The 20,290-nt window shown below is 42.3% G+C and overlaps 1 long non-coding RNA gene across 1 annotated transcript in view; it reads left to right on the plus strand.

Moving 5' to 3' along the window:
• The window catches only part of LOC118089725 (uncharacterized), a 30,715-nt gene that overhangs the window by 10,123 nt on the left and 302 nt on the right, over positions 1-20,290 (plus strand). The window lies entirely within an intron of this gene.

The raw sequence follows: 20,290 nt of genomic DNA on the forward strand, positions 1-20,290 counted from the left end.
ACATACAGCCTGAGCATAGGACGCAGGGGCTCACAGCACAAACACTCTCCCCATTGCCTCCCCATTAGGCTTCCGGGAAAACCTCAAGTCACAGCTTAGGGTTCAGCACAAAGCATGCACACATGTGCACACACAGATGTCCTCTTGCCTTATTGTTCTCCAACCTAGAATGTTGTGGCATCTAGCTAGGTGAGACGGAAAGAATCTCACCCATTTATCTCCACAGCAACTGACAACCTCTTTGGACATGCAAATGGCTGTACTAGCCAAATAAGACCTTAATAAAGGAATTGGTTTGGCTGGTTCAGCAGCTTTATTCCTTCTAAATTTTAACCTCATAGACACAGGAGTCATTGGTTTGGAAGGTACCCACACGTATCACCCCCGCCCCCCCAGTTATCAGATGAGTAAAGTACAGTCAAATTCCCCTGAAACAAATGAACTTGGAAAATGTATTGTTTCTTCCATAACACTGTAGCTTTAAGCAACACAACATGTTGTAGTAACCTGTATAACTTGAGGATAACCACCCACTGTTACCAGGAAGGGAATCAAGTGTGCAACTGCTGAATGGATGAGCCCCAAAAGTCAAGAAAGAGCGGCACTGAACAATTGGTTTAGCAATTGGGTGTCATTATGTATTATTGTAGGGATGACAAAAGTATATATTATTGTTTTAAAAAGCACAAAGTATATCTTTCAGCTGGTGCGGCACATAGCAATTAGGAGATAGGGTTTTGCAGCTCTGCAGAAAGCATAGTCTCTAATTCCAGTTGACACTGCCTAAATTAATTGTACTTGATCACAATGGAGCTTTAGAAGACTTTAAAATGTTACCTTTTATATCCTATAGCGCCACCAAAAACACTAGTCTCGGCAGTCAACCACAATAGTTGTTCTGCCTTTTCTTTTCCTTGTGCTTCCTTGCATGGTTGAAAATCAAAGTGTTTAGATGAATGCATCATCTGGTGCATAGTAAATAAAACATAAAGGGCAGGATAAAACGCTAGCTCCCGAAGCAATGAATGTGTGCATTCCCCTGCGGATATCCTCCAGCTCTTGAGGCCCCTTCAAACTACAATGTGACATAGGAAACACTGGAAGAGCAATGGCTGGTGACAGACATGTCTCCCATGGCTAGTTGCAGCTTTCTAGATCAGGGGTCAACAACCTTTTTCAGCCATGGGCTGGTCCACTGTCTCTGACACCATGTGGTGGGCCAGATTATATTTTGAAAAAAAAAAATGAACGAATTCCTATGCCCCATAAATAACCCAGAGATGCATTTTAAATAAAAACACACATTCTACTCATGTAAAAACACCAGGTACGCCCCCACAAATCACTCAGAGATGCATTTTAAATAAAAGGACACATTCTACTCATGTAAAAACACACCAATTCCCAGACCGTCTGCGGGCCAGATTGAGAAGGCGATTGGGCCGCATCCGGCCCACAGGCCTTAGGTTGCCTACCCCTGTTCAAGATACTCAGAATAAACATGCATGATGGCCTATGCATGACCTTTGCACTTCTCCCCGAAAATCTTAGCTGTGGAAGGAGCTGAGAACATCACTGGGGGGTTCAGGCACACTGGGCCACATCAAACTTGCACCAGACCTCACAGAAGTGTGCAGGCAGTACTCATACAAAGGAAGGCTGTATGTACAGCTGTTGTGCTTATGCAAGGTTTAATCTTCTCCCTCCCAATTCACTGGAAGACAGATAATATAAAACCCCAATGAACGATAGGTGCTGCCCTTCTAATAATTCTGATGGGTGTGTCTCTTTCTCCTGCATGGCTATTTTATTGTAGTTTCTATAAAGGGGCTAGGAAAGACCTAATATAAAATTATTTTTATTAAGGTCCCAAAATATATAAAAAAGAAAATGCATACAAACAAACAACCACTATTCTCCCCCCCCCCAAAAAAGCAGGATAGGTATGAGATCATGGATAAATCAAAATCCAGACAATTTGGTAAAAAGAAGAAGAGAGAAGTAAAAAGACCAAATATATCTTATTATATAGTCCTTCTCTGGCCACTTTTCTGAGTCTCTTATTGCTTCAGGGCTCCAATAAGACCATCGCAGAGCAAATGGGAAATGTTTCGAATACCGTCATCTGTATTAGACCACTTAGGATTGAGATAGAGGTGTGTGTATGTCTATGTATAGTTCAGCATTATATGCCACCAAGGCCATCTGAGCCTCAAGCAACAGCAATGGGTCCAGAAGTACTCCCAAGCTGCATACCCTACTTACCGTATTGGCCTGAATATAAGCGACACCTTTTCTCCAAATTCTGACAGCGGAAAGTTAAAGTGTGGCTTATATTCACAACCTTCCCTTTCCCCCAACGGCTTGGAGGATGCTTAGGAGAAGCGGGCGGGCTGCATGCCATTGCCCCACGCTCCTGGGCTGCTCTTGGTGGGGTGGGGGGAGTCACGCCACTTTGCCGGCAGCCTCTCCCCCAAGAGCAGCCTGGGGGTATGGGGCAATGGTGTGTAGTCTGTTCACTGCTCCCAAGCCTCCCCAAGTTGCCAGAAAGAAGGGGGAAGGGGAGAATGCTGCCGGCAAAGCAGTGCGTCTTTCCCCAGAAGCAGTCCAGGTATTGTCTTTTTTTCTTTTCCTTCCTTCAATTTTAAAGGTGCGGCTTATTCTTTGCATCTTATATTTGGGCCAATATGGTATACAGCATCCATAACAATACCGTATTGTTAGAAGAATGAGGCTTTTATTATAGAAAATTCTAGCATGATGGAGCAGTATTCCTGCCCACCTCTCCAAGCTTCATGGGCAGATATAATTTTCATGCTGGCATCACTTTTTAAGCAAGGAGCAAAGCTACATTCTGATGCTTGGAAAACAGAGTCATAAATCTTCAAAGATCTTAGGCTTGCAGAGATATTATGCTCTGGTATGCTGGCATACTGTGAAATGCTATCTGATGATGTATTACAGGAGGGTGTGTGTGCCATCATGCTGACGCCAAGTGCAGAAGTGTGAAAAAAGTGAACACTTGTTTTGGAAATGTAAGGGGAGCAGCGGTCAAGGGCCATGTGAATTTCCACCTGGATTTTGCCTTTCAGGGTAATTTCCTCCTTAAAGGCTGTCAATTTACTTCTTCATTGTCTAATATGTCCCACTGCCAAAAGCTGCAAACCTGCCGAGAAAGTTCTTTACGAGGCAAGCTGGTTCATTCTGTGCAAGACGATTTTCTTCTGCTTCAGTATTCTCTGACTCATCAGCACCAACTTTTTATAAGTCCCTATTTGCAGATACACAAAGCTAATATGACAGAATTTTTTTTTTTAAGTTTGGTTTCCTTTGAAGGAGAAATATTTGTTTTATTCGCAAATATACAGGTAGAGCATAAATGGAAGCAGATCTGCTGCCTCACCTGAGATTTCCAGAGATAGGCATTCTGCACCCCCAAGATGCACCCAGCCTTCAGTGAGCCCTCTGCTTTTTCTCTCTACTTCTGGCCTTGTTTGTCTGAAAAACACACATACCTTACATCAAACACCTGCCTTTGAGGGATGTCACCTTCTCCAAACTCAGATTGTTTTCTCATTCCAAACATCCAGAGAAATCTCAGTACTGAGGAACCATAGCATAACAATTTCATCCTACAAAGTCGTCTACTAGCCATCCTAGGCCATGAAAGAACATTAATATTCTTTTGTAAATAAAGCCCAAACTCTGATAAGGCTGTTGCTTTAAGGCAGAGGTGGGGGGAGTGTGGCCCTCCAGATGTTGGATTCCAGTTTCCTTCATTTTTGACCATGTGGGTAGGGTTGCCAGACTCAATAGAGGACAGGACTTCTGTGCCTTTAATTGCCCTGCTCATTTTGAGTCTGGAAACCTTTGGGTCTGCTGGTTTCTCTTTAAGGTTTCCAGACTCAAAAAAGAGCAGGCCAATTAAAGGCACAGAAGTCCTGTCCTCTATTGCGTCTGGCAACCCTACATGTGGGTTGGACTTGATGAGAGTTGAAGTCTACCACAGGTTCCCTACTCTGTTTCAAGGCAAAACCATAGTGATGGACCCATTCACAATCATCAGAGAGTAGGTCCACAACGCTACTGTACAATTAGGTGTAAATATATTATACACACATAGTCAGTTCCTGAATTCAATCCTATTGTCACAACCGTGCATGGTGAAGAATGGAGCTCAGCGCAGTGCTTGTAGAAAGGAATGATGTATGTAGAAAGTAGCATCTATTCAGTTCTGTGGAATTAGTAATTGGCCAGATTTGGATGTGCCATCACTTCATGTGACTGTCTGAAACTGTCCATAGGATGGAGGAGAGCCCTGTGCCTGACATTGTGCAGCCTAGCATGCACACACACAGAGAGAGACCCTTAAGGGACCAAGCAATATAATGGCTCTATCTGTGCCTCTGCTTTCAAAATGGTGGACATTTTGCTAGTATTAAATAACATTGGTATGTTTCAATTCATTAACATTTTGGCTTGCTATGAAATAGGACAGGCAAAAGAAACTACATCTTCACCCAGTGGCCCTGAGAAATTTGTTCTCAAAAGATGACCGCTGATTGGGATGGCTTTAAAAGAGAATTTTAAGAATTCATGGAACATGAGGCTATCAATGACTACCAGCCACGACGGCTTTATTCTACCTCCACAGTCAGAATTAGTATACCTATTATACCACTTTCTGGAGATCCCAACTGGAGAGAGTGCTGCTCGTGGTGCTTCCTATAGGCTTCTGACTGGCGATTGTGAGAGCAGGATGCTGAGCTAGATAGGCCTTTGGTCTGATCTAGTATGGCTCTTATGTAATAAATAATAATAATAATAATAATAATAATAATACATCATTTATACCCCACTCATCTGGCTGGGCCTCCCCAACCACTCTGGGGAGGTCCCAACAGAATACCAATAATAATAATAATAATAATAATAATAATAATAATAATAATAATAATCGATAAAAGATCGAACATTAAAAACTTCCCTAAACAGGTCTGCCTTCAGATGTCTTCTAAAAGTCAGATAGTTGTTTACTTCCTTGACATCTGATGTGAGAGCATTCCACAGGGTGGGTGGCACTACCAAGAAGGCCCTCTGCCTGGTTCCCTGTAACCTCACTTCTCACAGTGAGGGAACCACCAGAAGGCCCTCGGAGCTGGACCTCAATGTCCGGGCTAACGATTGGAGTGGAGACGCTCCTTCAGGTATACTGGACCGAGGCCATTTAGCACCAACACTTTGAATTGTGCTTGGAAATGTACTGGGAGCCAATGTAGGTCTTTCAGGACCAGTGTATAGGGTCTCGGCGGCCACTCCCAGTCACCAGTCTAGCTGCCGCATTCTGGATTAGTTGCAGTTTCCGGGTCACCTTCAAAGGTAGTCCCATGTAGAGCACATTGCAGTAGTCCAAGCGGGAGACAACCAGAGCATGCACCATTCTGGCGAGACAGTCTGCAGACAGGTAGGGTCTCAGCCTGCGTACCCGATGAAATTATTAATGCCTGCTGTCTCACTTTGTGAATACCCATTCCAAACAGGAATTCATGAGCCAGCTAACAGAACTTCTCTCAGAGACAGAAATATCATAGTATACCGAATATATCTTTGAGGGCACCACTGACATCCTTTTACGCATGTGCTGCATTTTAATTTAGGCAGACTGCAATTCATTAAAAATATTCACTGACTGTAAAAAAATATCTGAAGCTCAATGGGTTTTGATAGGAATGATATATCTAAATGAGTGCCTGGTAACAAACTTTTTTTGGAGGGGGACTCAAACTCTGTCTGTACAATGGGAGATACAAAATAGGAAAATATGTTCTAATTATATAAATGAGACACAAAGGAAACCAGAAAAGGCCATTGTACTCCATGCATAAAAAAGAGATTAATAACCCCCAGAGTGTGGCATATTTTATCTTCATTTTTAGTAAAGAAGGGTATATTGAACAGGTCAGTGTTGAAGGGGAGATGAATGGGACCAGGGAAAAGGAAGATGGTGCTCAGGTTAATAACCCTTTGGTAGCTGTGTAGCTTAGGGCTAAAAGTCTCAAATTATTTCCAATTGTTCAAGATTATAGCAGGCCACTCCTACTTTGCATCTGGTCACCCTGTTGACTATTCAGGTAGAAATGTTATCATTACCGTTATTATTTATTAAATTTATATACTGCCCTTCACCCGGAGACCTCACGGCGGTTCACAAGATAAGGGCCACCTGATATACTGAAATATTAGCACCCTCCTCTACACACCTGTAAGGTTATTTAGATCAGGGGTGATAGATCTATGACTCTATAGATATGGCCATGCGGGCAAGGACTGATGGGTCTTGGAATCCAACAATATCTGGAGGGCTGGCCACGGATTCTCCTGACTTAGCTCGTCTGGGTTGCTGCACCTCATAAAATATCACAGGGTGTTGACCCCAAAGGGGCGAATATTCTGCCCTTTCATTATCCATCAGCTACTTTCAGACATGTAATGATACATACCGGTATCTTTCCCCAGGCTTCCCCAGACCCGTAACATTGTGATTACTGAATCCCTGTTTTTACAGTAGAGTACTGCTGTTCTGGTTTTTATGTGGTATCTGTTTTTATACAGTTTCTTTGTTTTTATGTTGTATTTTTGTAAGCTGCTTGGAGGTTTTTAAAGGGTAGGTTCGAAGGATCATAAATAGATAGATAGATAGATAGATAGATAAATAAATAAATAAGCATCATTAATAAACGCAGCAGTACTTACCCACCTAATTTTTAACATTCTGTTTGGTGGCAACTGATGGATAAAAACAGGCACTTTAATTGGGGAGAGAAGCAGCTGCTCTCATTTTATACTGTTACACTCGATCCACTTTGATTGGCGTGGCAATTCCAAGGCATAATGCTTCTGTTGATTTGGTTTCCCTTTGGAAGGAGGGCGCTGGAGGCAGATGACGTTTCATAATTTTTGAGTTTGTTTACAAATATATAGCTTGATCATAGGGGGGGGGGCAGCCAGCTTAAGCTTTCAAAAAGATCTACTTACGCACACCAGATTTTCAGAAAGAAGCAGTCCCTCAGGAGGTACATCCCATAGCTTGCTCTCTTCTTGTCACTTTCTCAGTGGCTGTGCACATAATATACATTTAAAGCACATTTGAAGTGCATTTTCTTCCTCAGAGAATTCTGAGCACTGTGGTTTGTTGGGTGTGCTGGGAATTGTAACTCTGTGAGGGGTGAACTACGGTACCCAGAATTCTTTGAGGGAAAGAATGTGCTTCGAATCTGCTTCAAAGGTTTTAGTGCAGGCATCCCCAAACTTCGGCCCTCCAGATGTTTTGGACTACACTTCCCATCATCCCTGACCACTGGTCCTGTTAGCTAGCGATCATGGGAGTTGTAGGCCAAAACATCTGGAGGGCCGCAGTTTGGGGATGCCTGTTTTAGTGTGTGTTCTCCAAAAACAGTAGCCTGACTTCTGAATTATTTGTTGTCCTCACATCTGGCTTGCCCCACCTGTCTGGCTGGAGATGAAACAGCAGGGTAAGTCATGCTCCTTGACTAACTCCTTGGCCTCTGGGGATATTCATTTGTAATTCCCCTAACAGAAGATATGGCTGGCAATTTTGTCACTCCTTATTAATTAGCATTTACAATCATTCTCAACCTATTAACCTTCTCCTACTCACCCACCCCCATCTCACAACACTATTTTAGTTGAACCTGATTATATGGCTGCTGTTGCTAATAGCAAAGCAAATGAATCACATCCCAGCATTATAAACATATATTTGTATGTTTTTAAAATAGTTTTTTTAAAAATTAGTTTTTAAATATTTTATGTCTTTGATTATTCTGTTGTTCGTTATCAAAATACATTCAGAGACTGATCATGGGGGTTGTTGTATACTTCCATCAAAATTAAAATGTAATTCAGTATTATCTGATGTGTTCATTTTATCCAAGTATTGTTAATACTACAATTAAACAAAACCACACTTAAAGATGTACTTTCATATCATTAGCTACACACACTTCTTCATAGCTTTGCTCCTTAGGGGAAAAAATACCCAGGAACTTCAAAAGGATCTTAATACCCAAATAATCCTACCTATTTAAAAGAGGCATTTATAGAAATAATTAGCTAGCCCTAGTAAATAATCCACTGGCATTTACAATAACCACCCTTACTGGAGCTTGGAATAAATATTTTGTTGCATATAAAGCTATAAATAACAAGACTGATGTCAGACACAACTTGGATAGAATGGAAACTTGGGTGAACGGGTTGCACAGTGCTAAGCTATGCTTGCATCTCTTTTGATTATGGAAACAGCAACCCAGCCAATGTCAATGTTTACAAGAGGAGGTGACTAGTAAAACTAACCAATAATGAGGTTCAGTGGGTGACTATACAGTAGTTGATCATATGTTGAGACATCTATGGTCACTGATCAATCTCACTGTTGTTTGGTTCTACTGTTCATTCCTTTAGGGAACCAAAATACTGAACTTATTTCCCTTTCCTGCTTAACCAAAGGGGATGCAAACACATATGAACATCTAAGCATGCAGATTTCATATAACCAAGTTTCCTTTGTTTTCTGTGGTAGCTGGTGCCCACTGGAACTGGTAGGGTGGAAGAGACAGAGAAGGCCAATAGTAGGTGAAGCTAGATCTGGGGGACTCTCATTCACACGAAGTTTTAAAGCAGAGATTGGATGGCCATGTGTTAAGGATTCTTGAGCTGTGGTTCTTTAGCAGGGATTGGACTAGATGAGCCTTTGGGTCCTTACAATTTTATGATTCTCTGATAATGGTAGGCAGAGACAGACAGAGGCAATGACTGGCAGAGTTTTGTCCCTGTCCTTCTCCTAGCTAAATTCTACAATGGCAGCCCTGCAACTGAGGAGGAGGAGGTGGGTGGGGCTGAGAGACTTCAGAGAAGTGTGACTAGCCCAAGGTCACCCAGCAGCTGCATGTGGCGGAGCACTCAATCGGAAGCTGTGTTGGACATTCCAAAAAACGTTCACAAACTGGAACTCTTACTTCTGGGTTTGTGGCGTTTGGGAGCCGATTTGTTTGGGAGCCAAGCCGTTTGAGTACCAAGGTAGCACAGTAGTTGTAAGAAGGCAGATAGACGGAGGCTAGCTATGGACAAAGTGAGATTGCTGGATATTGTTTCTCGAGATCTATGCAGCCCCCAGGTTAATTTCCCAAAGAAATATTTATTCCTCACTTGGTGGGCAGGGAAGAAGAGGAAGAATGGGAGGAGAAGGAGTGATTCCACTTACTTTGTTCCAGCTTTATCCATGGCTGGTTTCAGCTCCATCCAGAGTTGATATGTGGTGCGTGATGGACTATTCCCAAGAGAATGTGGTTGCCCACCTGTTTTAAAGCATGGTTTATTCTCAGCTCCCACAGAAGATGTCAACCTTAGAAGAATCATTTTCTTTCTGTATGAATGGACTCGTGTGAAGAGTTATGCAAATTAAAGTGAATTAAAAGCGAACTGAATGCTCAGCAACATTATCATTAATTTCGTTTTGAAGGTCGGTGGTTTCGAATCCCTGCGACGGGGTGAGCTCCCGTTGCTCGGTCCCTGCTCCTGCCAACCTAGCAGTTCGAAAGCACGTCAAAGTGCAAGTAGATAAATGGGGACTGCTAAAGCGGGAAGGTAAACGGCATTTCCGTGTGCTGCTCTGGTTCGCCAGAAGCGGCTTTGTCATGCTGGCCACATGACCTGGAAGCTGTACGCCGGCTCTCTCGGCCAATAATGCAAGATGAGCGGCAACCCCAGAGTCGGTCACGACTAGACCTAATGGTCAGGGGTCCCTTTACCTTTACCGTTTACCTTTCCCCACAAGACTAGGACTAGTCCTAGGTAGATAGTCTTTTCTTTTGAGCCATGATTTATGCTACTTTGAAATAATTTTTTAAAAGAATGTCTATCCTAATGCACTGTAGCGAGAGTAATGAAAAAATCATGCCTTTTAATCTATTATGAAGCAATTAAGATGCTGATGTGTGTTTCTAGCTGATGATCATCTGCTGTACTAATGGGGCCTGTAAATTTATCAGTGGGTGGGAATGAGACGCCTCAACTTTATTCTACTTGAGCTTTTTGGATTGGTATTCAGCTTGATGTCATATGAGCCTGACAAGAGCAGGCCCTGTGAAGTCAAGGAGAAATAATGCCTAGCATTCGCATGTCCTTAAACAACCTGTACATTTTGTAAAATATCAGGGAGTTTTATTAATGGAGCAGAGGCTTAGAGATGAAAGAAGTGTTGAGCACCAAAGGACAGACTGGAAGTCTATCATGTATTACTTTCAAATTGCTAATGAGGAAAATGGCAATGAAATCCTGGAGACCTTGAAGCCTATTTGAGAATCTGGTGTGGGTGTTTCACACCTTTTCCTGCTGCAGAGGAGCACACGAAAAATATATTATTGTGCAACCTTATGCTTGTCTGGTTGAAAACAAGTTCTACTCAGTCCACTTATTACCAGGTGAATGCATATAGGATTGTAGCTTTACACCACAGTCCTAACTATGTCTGCTCAGGAGCAACTCCTATTGAATGGTGATTATCCCCAGGTAAGTGGAGTTAGGGTTGCAGCTTTAGAATGTGATATTTAAGCATGTACTTGATTGTCCTTTTGAAACCAATGGAGAGCATTTCTAATATTCTGAAATAGTGCTGCTAACTCCAGTTCAGGCAGAGAACAATGAAAGTGAGAAGCTTCTAGGAAGCATGGCAGAAATCATTACTTTTAACCAACAAGTTCTGTGGCCTCAGTGATTATGACTTTTTAGATTTTAGAATGATAGTGTCAAGCAAAGAAAAAATGCCAATGCAGAGAACAATGCAGAAGAGCAACAGGCAATGTATGTACAGAGTTTAGATTCCTATATTCCAGCCGTGATAAGATCAGAATGATGCTGCAACAGATTGCAAGTCACAGGTTTCTGGAAGCCCTGCAAAGAACCAATTTCTAAATTGCTACTTACGGTAGTTTATACAAAAGAATGGGTAACAGCCACCAGCTGTAATATAGTGCTGTTATATAATTGTAATATAATGACAATTTATACATTCTTCAGACATTCCCTCTAAACAGCTTTGATCCTGAGAGGTGCCAGCAAATTGCATCGGGCTTTCAGCCTTCTGTCAAAATGTGCAAAATGTTACGAACGAAGCTGCCCCTTTACAGTTTCTGTCTTGCATGCGGCAACTTTTTAAATGAGAGCCTTGCGTCATTTTTTTTTAGCCATTCCTGCTAACGCAACATACTGTGTCAACCGAGCTTTGATGGAAGCATGTCTGGATTATCAAAAATAACTTGTGAGCAGAGACGCAACAACTGACTCCCACTACAGCATGCAAAGTATTTGTGGCATGTACCTAAGGTTTCAGGAGCTTGCAACTGTGATGAATTGATGTGCCTGCGCATGCACCAATCTGTGCATGCATCACCACCCCCTGTAGGCTGTCAAGTGCTCTACATGCACACATCCATGGAGTGAGTTTAATTCAAACATCAACATGGATACAGTACTACCGTAGTTGAGTTAGTGGAGTGTTGCTCTTTATGTCCACAAGACTGCACACTGTCCTCTTGAGCTAAAGGTCAAGAACTCTTTTTTCCAATATTACTCCTCTTCACTTGGCTAGGTGCTGCAATTCCTTCAGATATACAGTAAGTGGCGAAGGGCAATGGAAACATAAACAAAAGGCTTAAAAGCAGTAATGTGGGAAAAGCTTCTTTAATTCTCATGCTCTGAATAAGATGCGATGGCAAGATCTGTGAGTTGAACTGATGATATATTTCACAACTGGCATAAATAATTCTGGGATACATTGGTTTTGAATATAGACAGTATGGAATGGAAAGGCAGAGGGCAGACATTTAGAAATTGAATGCACATCCAAGGCTAGTCAACCTGGTGACCTCCAAATGTTGTTGAACAGTATCAGATGCTGGTAGACTACAAACTCTCACTGTGCCTGACTATTGGCCATGCTGGCTGGTGCTGATGGGACTTGTAGTTAAAAAAAACCCCTTTTGTAGTTCAAAAAGAAGACCAAGGTGGTGTAGTGGTTAGAGTATTGGACTAAGGCTTGGCAGACGGGTTCAAATCCACACTCAGCCATGAGGATTGCTGGGTGACCTTGAGCCAGTCACTTTCCTACCTCACAGGGTTGTTGTGAGGATAAAATTGGGAGAGGGAGAACCATTTCCCTGTATGCCACCTTGAGCTCCTTGGAGAAAGGGTAAGACATAAATGTTCCATTGTTGTTGTTATTCCAACAACAATAACAGGAAATCTAGAGACCACCAGGCAAGAGAATGGTGTCCTAGTCAATGTAGCATATCAATTGGAAGTGCAGATGTGGAAAATATGTGGAAAAAATGAACAGTAGAATTAAGAGTGTTGTTTTGCCCCCAACATTGAACACAACCCTAGGTTTTAAAAGGGTACGAATGTTTTCTGGAAAAGCATCAGGCAGGTTCTGGATACATTATCTGAGGTGGGTCTAGCATGGTTTGAATACATTAGTTCTCACCTGCATAGTCCAATATGGCAAGAGGTCCCTGATGCCAATGACTTCCAGTAATGCGAGAAGCCAGGTTGAAGCACATAAAGTGATGCCTAGTGGGGGATGGCTCTTAGCCAAGAATGAGGAACCTGGGGCCCTCCAGATGTTGTTGGAATACTAGATATCAGATGGGTCAATAGCAAAAACGAAATAATCTGTATTTTCTTTTTCTTCATCATGGAAGTGTTTCCCATATGTAATGAAAGGTAAAGGTAAAGGTAAAGGGACCCCTGACTGTTAGGTCCAGCCGTGACCGACTCTGGGGTTATTGGCTGAGGGAGCCGGCATACAGCTTCCAGGTCATGTGGCCAGCATGACAAAGCCGCTTCTGGCGAACCAGAGCAGCACACGGAAATGCCGTTTACCTTCCCGCTGTAGCGGTAGCTATTTATCTACTTGCACTTTGACGTGCTTTCGAACTGCTAGGTTGGCAGGAGCTGGGACCGAGCAACAGGAGCTCACCCCGTCACGGGAATTCAAACTGCCGACCTTCTGATCGGCCAGCCCTAGGCTCTGTGGTTTAACCCACAGCACCACCCATATCCCCCATATGTAATGAAACCTATCTCCAAAGAGCGGAAGCCAAAATGCAGCATCTGCCCTTGTAAATGAAAAGCACATCCAGGTACACCAACACCTGGGACTGGTGCCTTGCGCACTGCTTTTAACCTGGCCAATGTCACACTCCTGTAAGTGGCACCAAACAACTAAAAGAAAGTCCCAGCTGAGATGCTTCTGATGGGATGGAGGTCCCTGCGCTGGAAGTGTGAGCTGATCTTTAGCTTCTGTGACACAGAACTCTTGGTACAAGCCACTGGCATTTATGTCTTAAGGTGGGATGGATAGCCTATGGCCCTCCAGATGTTGGCCTACATCTTCCATCATCCTTGGCTGTGTTTTCTAGGGCTGATGGGAGCTGCAATCCAATGACGCAGGTTTTCCATCCCTGTGGAGGGGAGGGTGAGGAGCAGAGAAAGGTGGTGTACACGGAGCGATACAATAGCAACTTTGTTTTCTAGTTTTATGCCATTAACTAACAAGCAAATTCCAAACAGATTGTGTTCCCACATAAAGATAAGACAAAGAAATGAAGTTGCATGCAGGATATACCTTCTGAATATGAAAACACCCTCTGCTGCATATCTCACCGTATAATATTCACTTGATCATCACCATCTCTCACAGTATGATTTTACAGTCTGCTGCCTATGAAATGCGCTAAGAAAAAGATGTATCCTTGGGTGTTTTTCAGGTCTGGCAACACCAGACCATGTTACTCAGGTTTTTAAACATGAATCTGCGCTCTGTGAAGAACTGCTATGACAAATATAGGGCTGCTGCCAAAACCAGTAGTCCCAGATTGCAGTCTTCACCAACCTGGTGCTTTCCACATGCTTGAACTAAAACTCCCAGCTAGCACAGCCAGTTACTGGGTGTTGTAGTCCAACACACTGGGCAGTAGCCAGCTTTATTCATGTATTATTTTTATGTATAGTCCACCTTTCACCAAACGGCTTGAGGGGGAGTTACAGAAACATAACCATTAAAACGAACACAATCTACAATTAAAATCATAAAATAAAAACAACAAAGGCAACTAATATCAGACTAGAAAAAGAACAGCACAGAACTCCAGTGCAATGTCCAAGACGGGAAGCCATCCACCCAACCAAAGATTAGCAAAGGTTTCTGAACCAAGCCCCCCCCCCCCAAGTCATGGCCACATTCACACCACATACATAAAGTGTGATGATACCACTTTAAACAGCCATGGCTTCCTCCAAAGCATAATGGGAACTGTAGTTTGTTAAAGGTGTGGATAGTTGTTTCTAAGAGCTACAGTTCCTGGGGTGATTTGACAATCAATTCCTTTTCACAAGGAACAATGGAAACTGTCACTGTGAGGGGAATAGGGGCCTCCTAACTACTCGCAGCAACTCTAATAAACCGCAGCTCCCACAATTTTTTGGAGGCAGCCATGCCTGTTATGGTATCCTAGCACTTTCAATGTACGGGGTGAATGTGGCCAGTGTCTGGTACAACTTTTGTTTGCATAGCAATGTAATTACACCGTGCATTTCTCTGCCCTTGTGATACCATGGGCTGTTGCATGGAAAAGCCGATCTGGGGTCATGCAGTAAACCACACTGCACATCATGAAAGGGGAGGGTAAACTTGACGCGGGGCTGCCATTTTGGACAGCAGCTTTATTCTTCTTAATCACAGGTAGTTCTTTCCCCAAAGGAACACCTCTAGCATATTAGCACCAGGCAGACACTTGGCAACACCATAATGCAATGGCCTGATGATAGCTCACCAGACTCCTCCTTCCTCCTTCCATGTATGTGGCTTGAGTCTTTGCAAGCTACTGTTGAGCATGAGTAACCCGCCTTAGCTTTGGGCGTGGTTTAGAGTAAGAGTCCTGAAAGACAGACCCTAAAAGTTTCCCCAAGTCATAAAAACAACCGAGCCGCCTGAAGTGTAACTAAGCCAAAATAAAAATAGGCAGTTCACCTGGCAGCTCTCCGTCTTCTGTCTGGATCGGGGACAAGAAGATCAAAAGGAAAAAGAAAACACAGGGTCATGCGTGTTGGCTCCACAGCATAATCCATGAATGCCTTGCCTCTCCCTCTTGCTGAGATCCTCTGGGTCTCAACTCCGGCTCCCTTGCTCCTCCCCTCTGCTCTTCTGCATCTGTAACAACCCCTTCTGCCAAGGTTATAAACAAACAGTAATAAAAGAAATGAACTGAAATAGCCGCATGCAGCTAATTGAAGCTTATGGACCTCAGCTGCATCCAGGAGGAAGACTACCCCAGATACAGTGAATACTGACCAGCACATGGCCTGTCAGAAATGATGATGATTTCCAGTCCATTGTGCTTCTCTGGGCTAGTGGGTTGTTTGCTTCTAATTTGCAGAAGCCTGGCAACTCATGATGTGCATAAATGGCAGATGGACTTATATAGCTCACATTCCTGGTTCTGGCTTCAAGTGCCTTCAGGTTGTGCTCAAAATCTCATAATGCAATGATGAGGTCAAAGGCCTCACCAGAGTGCAAGACTTTGTCCAGCATGCCAGGACCACCACAACCCCCTCAGCTTTTTCTTCAGGCAGTGCCAATGGAGCAGAGGGTTTTATGAGTAGTTAGGGAAAAGAAATTCTTATTTTCCAAACGAACTGTAGTTATGTTTATGTATGCGTAGGTGGGTGTCAGGCATTTCTAAAAGAAAAGAAAAAACTTCAACACTTCACCTCACCAGCACTACAATTCCCAGGATGCTTCAGGGGAAATTAGTTTGTAGTGAGAGATATGCCCTACCCCTTTCCCTTAAAAGTTGTCTTAAAAACAACAGAGCAACTGTTGATCTTGCACTGCTGCAGCACTTTCTCTCTTGTTGCATATTTTGATATTCCCATTAAGACTTAGATCAATACTTTTGAAATAACTCTAAATGTGAGACAAATAAACATTTTAGAACCCTATAGGTTGGGGAAAAGTAGATTAAAAAAAATCTGGCAAGCAGGAAAAAAACACCTTGGTGTAACTTTTCAATTGTGGATTTTGCAATTTGGGAGCTGTTAATTTAGGTAGGCAAAAAGTGTTTGTCAGGATGGATGTACATACCTAAAACTGATTTTTCCACTCTGCTGCTTTAGGCCACAGCTTTTGCTGGTTTACAAATCTGGGGACGAGAGAACTTACAATGAGTGGAAGAGCTCCTTAGTGCATCAAAATTACTGGTCACAATGTGCATAAATGTGGGATTGGTATTACAAAAACGGTACAATGTGTGTGGGGGGAAATCTTTTCCCCCCAAAATTGCATATGGCTAAAAATTCTGTATGAAGCCTAGAACTTCATACAGTCTATCTACTGCATATTACATACCAATTTCCCCTCATTTGGTTCACTATCAGGCAAGAACCAGCTAGTGTTCTCCTTGCACTCTCTCAACACAACACAATAATAAGCCTCACTTGATGGCCTAGCTTCTTACAGATAGTATCTGACAGTTCTGGATCCCCAGGATAAATGGCCATTTGGTGCCTTCCAGCACCAAATAAACTCTATAGCTATGAATCATCATCAGGAAGTCATTCATGTGGAATGGAGAAAAACGAACAATAAGAGTAATGCGTAGATTGGGGAATGGAGAAAGACATTTCAGTTGCTATGGCTTTTTACTACAGAACTGCTTGTGGTCACTACTAAACCTTACATAATTCTGCATTCAACTCACTGTTAGTCATGTGAAGCAGGTATGTTTGGTAAAAACAACCTGAACAGCTACATATCTGTGTGTCTTCTTATGCGATCCATGTAATGTTTCTATTTGACATCTGCAGTTATGAATTTAGGAAGCTCTTATTCAGAATATGGTCTTATCTCTTCCTTCAGACACCCCACCCCCATTATATTAGTAGCAGGAAAATCTCATGAGTGGAAAGCCTTTTCCTTGCAGTGGTTTATGCAGTCAATATAAACCATCTTAGTCGTGTGTTTGTGATTAATTGACCTTCTTATGCAGAGCTCACACCATGGCCTTAGTTTAATAACCACAGCGGTAACTTGCTAGCTACACACAGAAAAGCAAATAAACTGGTGTGTGTGTGTGTGTGTGTGTGTGTGTGTTTAAAGACAAATGAAAACATGACCAGCATCACTATGCAGACCAATTCGGTTCTCAAGGTCTTTCACACAGAAGGAAATTTTCTCAGTCTCGTAACTGCAAAGCAAAATCTTAGGGAATCTGGTGGTTTTTGCTATACAGTGGTTTCCCCCAAAATGGTTGGTACTACCCCCTAGGGGTGGGTGGAAGGTGCTGGAGGTAAATGACTATCAGACTTTGAAAAGCTGATATCGCTTGGTCAAGTTTATCAATTTCATTGAACTAAACAGTTTTAATTGGATTTTGAATGAATGAGCAATTAATTGTTAATGTTTTGAATTTTGCTGTGTTATCATCCTCCTTAGTGGTTCCTGAATAGTGCTACTTATAAGGTGGGGCAGGGGGCACTGGAGTTGAGTTTATGGAACTCAAAAAAGGTTGGGAACCACTGGTATAAAGGTTCAGTTCCTGCCAAATGTAATGATAAAAGTATGCCTCTTTCTGACTGGGTAATGGGATGAGCCAAGGATGTCTCCTATATATTTTAAGATGTGGGGCCAAGCCACATGATTAGTTAGCATGTCTAGAATGTACCCCTAGAGACTGATTTGTGCCTCTGATGAGAAGGTTACATGATAGCTTCACCGTATGATGAGCTTGCAGCTAAACCCACAAAACAGCCAATCCATTAGTTTTGTAGACTGCATTGTGAAATTGGCATGTAGTTTCAGCCTAGGTAACCTAGCTACATGGTTATGTGAATAGTCCCTACGTAGCACATTAAACTTTTAGCACTGGAGGAACTATTTTGGGGATGGGTGAAAAGGGAAAACATTATACAACCACTGGCTATAGTGTATTATTAATGCATAGTTTTTGGGGGGAGACTGCTTGCCAATTCAGGTTGCAAGGCATCTCCAGAGCACCAGGTCTTGTTATCTGACATGAACACATGAACAGGTTTACTGTCCACCCACCCACCATCTTGGGGCCATCCCATTCATTCTGCTTCACATCCTGACCACAGCCCAACAAAGAATGAAGTGTACTTTGAAGTTTACTTTGGCAAACTCTTTTTTGGACTCTAATGGCTAGCATGTTTCACCTAGCTATCCAGAAAGGGGTTCTGATGGCATTTGAAAAGGCTAAAATAGCTGTGTATGAAATTAGTACCAAGCAGCTAAACCACTTTGCTACATGCAAGCAATAGTTACTTCCAGGTTGAAAAAGTTCTTTTGTTAAATTGGAGAATGTTGATTATTTCAAGTCATTGATCTGGCACAAATGATTCCCATTGGTATATATATATATATATATATATATATATATATATATATATATAGGCAGGGAGCCTCATACAATGCCTTGTGGATATATCAGCAAGGCCATTATACTAGTGTATTTTCTAGAAATCATAGGTCCTAGTTCATATAGCTAGTGATTCACCACATAATTGTGTCTGGGAGTGTCTAGGGACTGCCACAGGTTTATGTGAAGGTTGTACATGGAACCACCATGATTAAAAACACACAAAAGGCCCATCTAGTCCAGCATTCTTTTCTCGCATTGGCCAATCAGATGCCTATGAGAAGACCACTGTTGAATGTAACAGTGCTCTCTTCACTTGAGATTCCCAGCAACTAGTATTCAGAGACATATTGCCTCTAACAACAGTTCGAAGAAAGCCATTGTGGCTAGTAGCCATTGATAGACTTATCAAGGATTGTTTAAATTTGCCATGATTGTGCAAATGAAGTATATGATTCAGGTGCATATGATACCTTTACACAATCCCAGCTGGACAATCTTGCATATTCTTGGTTACAATTGCACAGGGGCTTCTGGATATCTTAAATGGGTCACAGTTGCTGCAACTGTAAAATCTTCCCCGTACATCACACTATGCAAACCCCTAGCTTTTCTGAAGCTTGGCACCTCATTCTGAAAGGCTGTATTTCTGTGAAGGGGGCTGAACTTCAAATATGGAGGATAAAGAATCAGGAGGCATTTAGTACCATCTGTAACTCCCTATAGTTCCAGTGACCTAGCTCAAGGTATGAAGGCGGAATTTATAAACAGCAAGAGAAATTTGCAGCACATGCTTCTTCTTCCCCCAGGAGATTGCGGGCCTATATATCAAGTGCTAAAATAATGATTGCACCATCAGGTCACAGTAAGACAAGAATTCCCAGAGGATCCATGTTAAGCAGTATGTACTTCTGCATTCTGATCCTAGCAGGAAACCGTGTAGTATAGTTCACAAGCCAAATTACATTTGACTTTCTTTTTGCATCATGAAATATATTGGCACAAAATTGTAAGGGAAGGCTACATGGTCCCAGGTTCAATCCCTGGGTTATGCAAGCATGGCTGGGAGAGACTCCTGGTTAAACCCTGGAGAACTGTTACCAGTCAGTGTAGACAAAACTAATGTAGTGCCCTCATATGTTGTTGGACTACAACTCCTATCAATCCCAGCCATCATGGCCAATAGACAGGAATCGGTGGACCTGAAGTTGAACATCTTGGGGGGGGGCACTATATCGGCTAATGCTGGTATAAACAATAATGACCAAGATTTATTATGGCAACTTTCTATGCTCCTAGTTTCCAAGCACTGTTTTACCTTAGTAAGAAACTGATTATATAGTGAAAAGGGGTTAAAGTCTTGTGAAATTGAAACACTGCCTGTAACATGTTGCTTATTTGTTATTCACCATTTCACAGACTGTTGAAAACAGAAGTCCCAGAATGCTAAAATCCTCTGTGTATATTTCAGTTACATTGCACCATCTATTTTAGTTGAATGCATTGTTGTACTAATTGGTGACTTGTTACCATTGTTCTCATATAATCTATATATTAAGTAGGCAGTTGTATGAGTTAAGGATTTAGAGACCACTTTCACCAGTTATTACCCCCATCCTAAAATGTCTCTGTACAACAAGCCTCCAAGCATGTTACAATGAATTCAGGGTACCATCAGAATCAGACATTATACAGCTTCATTATCTTCTACTATATACACTCATTTTCCCTAAATAACATTTATGCATGCCATATATATGTGCACACAGAAATAT

The sequence above is a fragment of the Zootoca vivipara genome, chromosome 8, assembly GCF_965207765.1.
Source record: "Zootoca vivipara chromosome 8, rZooViv2.hap1.1, whole genome shotgun sequence".
Classification (NCBI taxonomy): domain Eukaryota; kingdom Metazoa; phylum Chordata; class Lepidosauria; order Squamata; family Lacertidae; genus Zootoca; species Zootoca vivipara.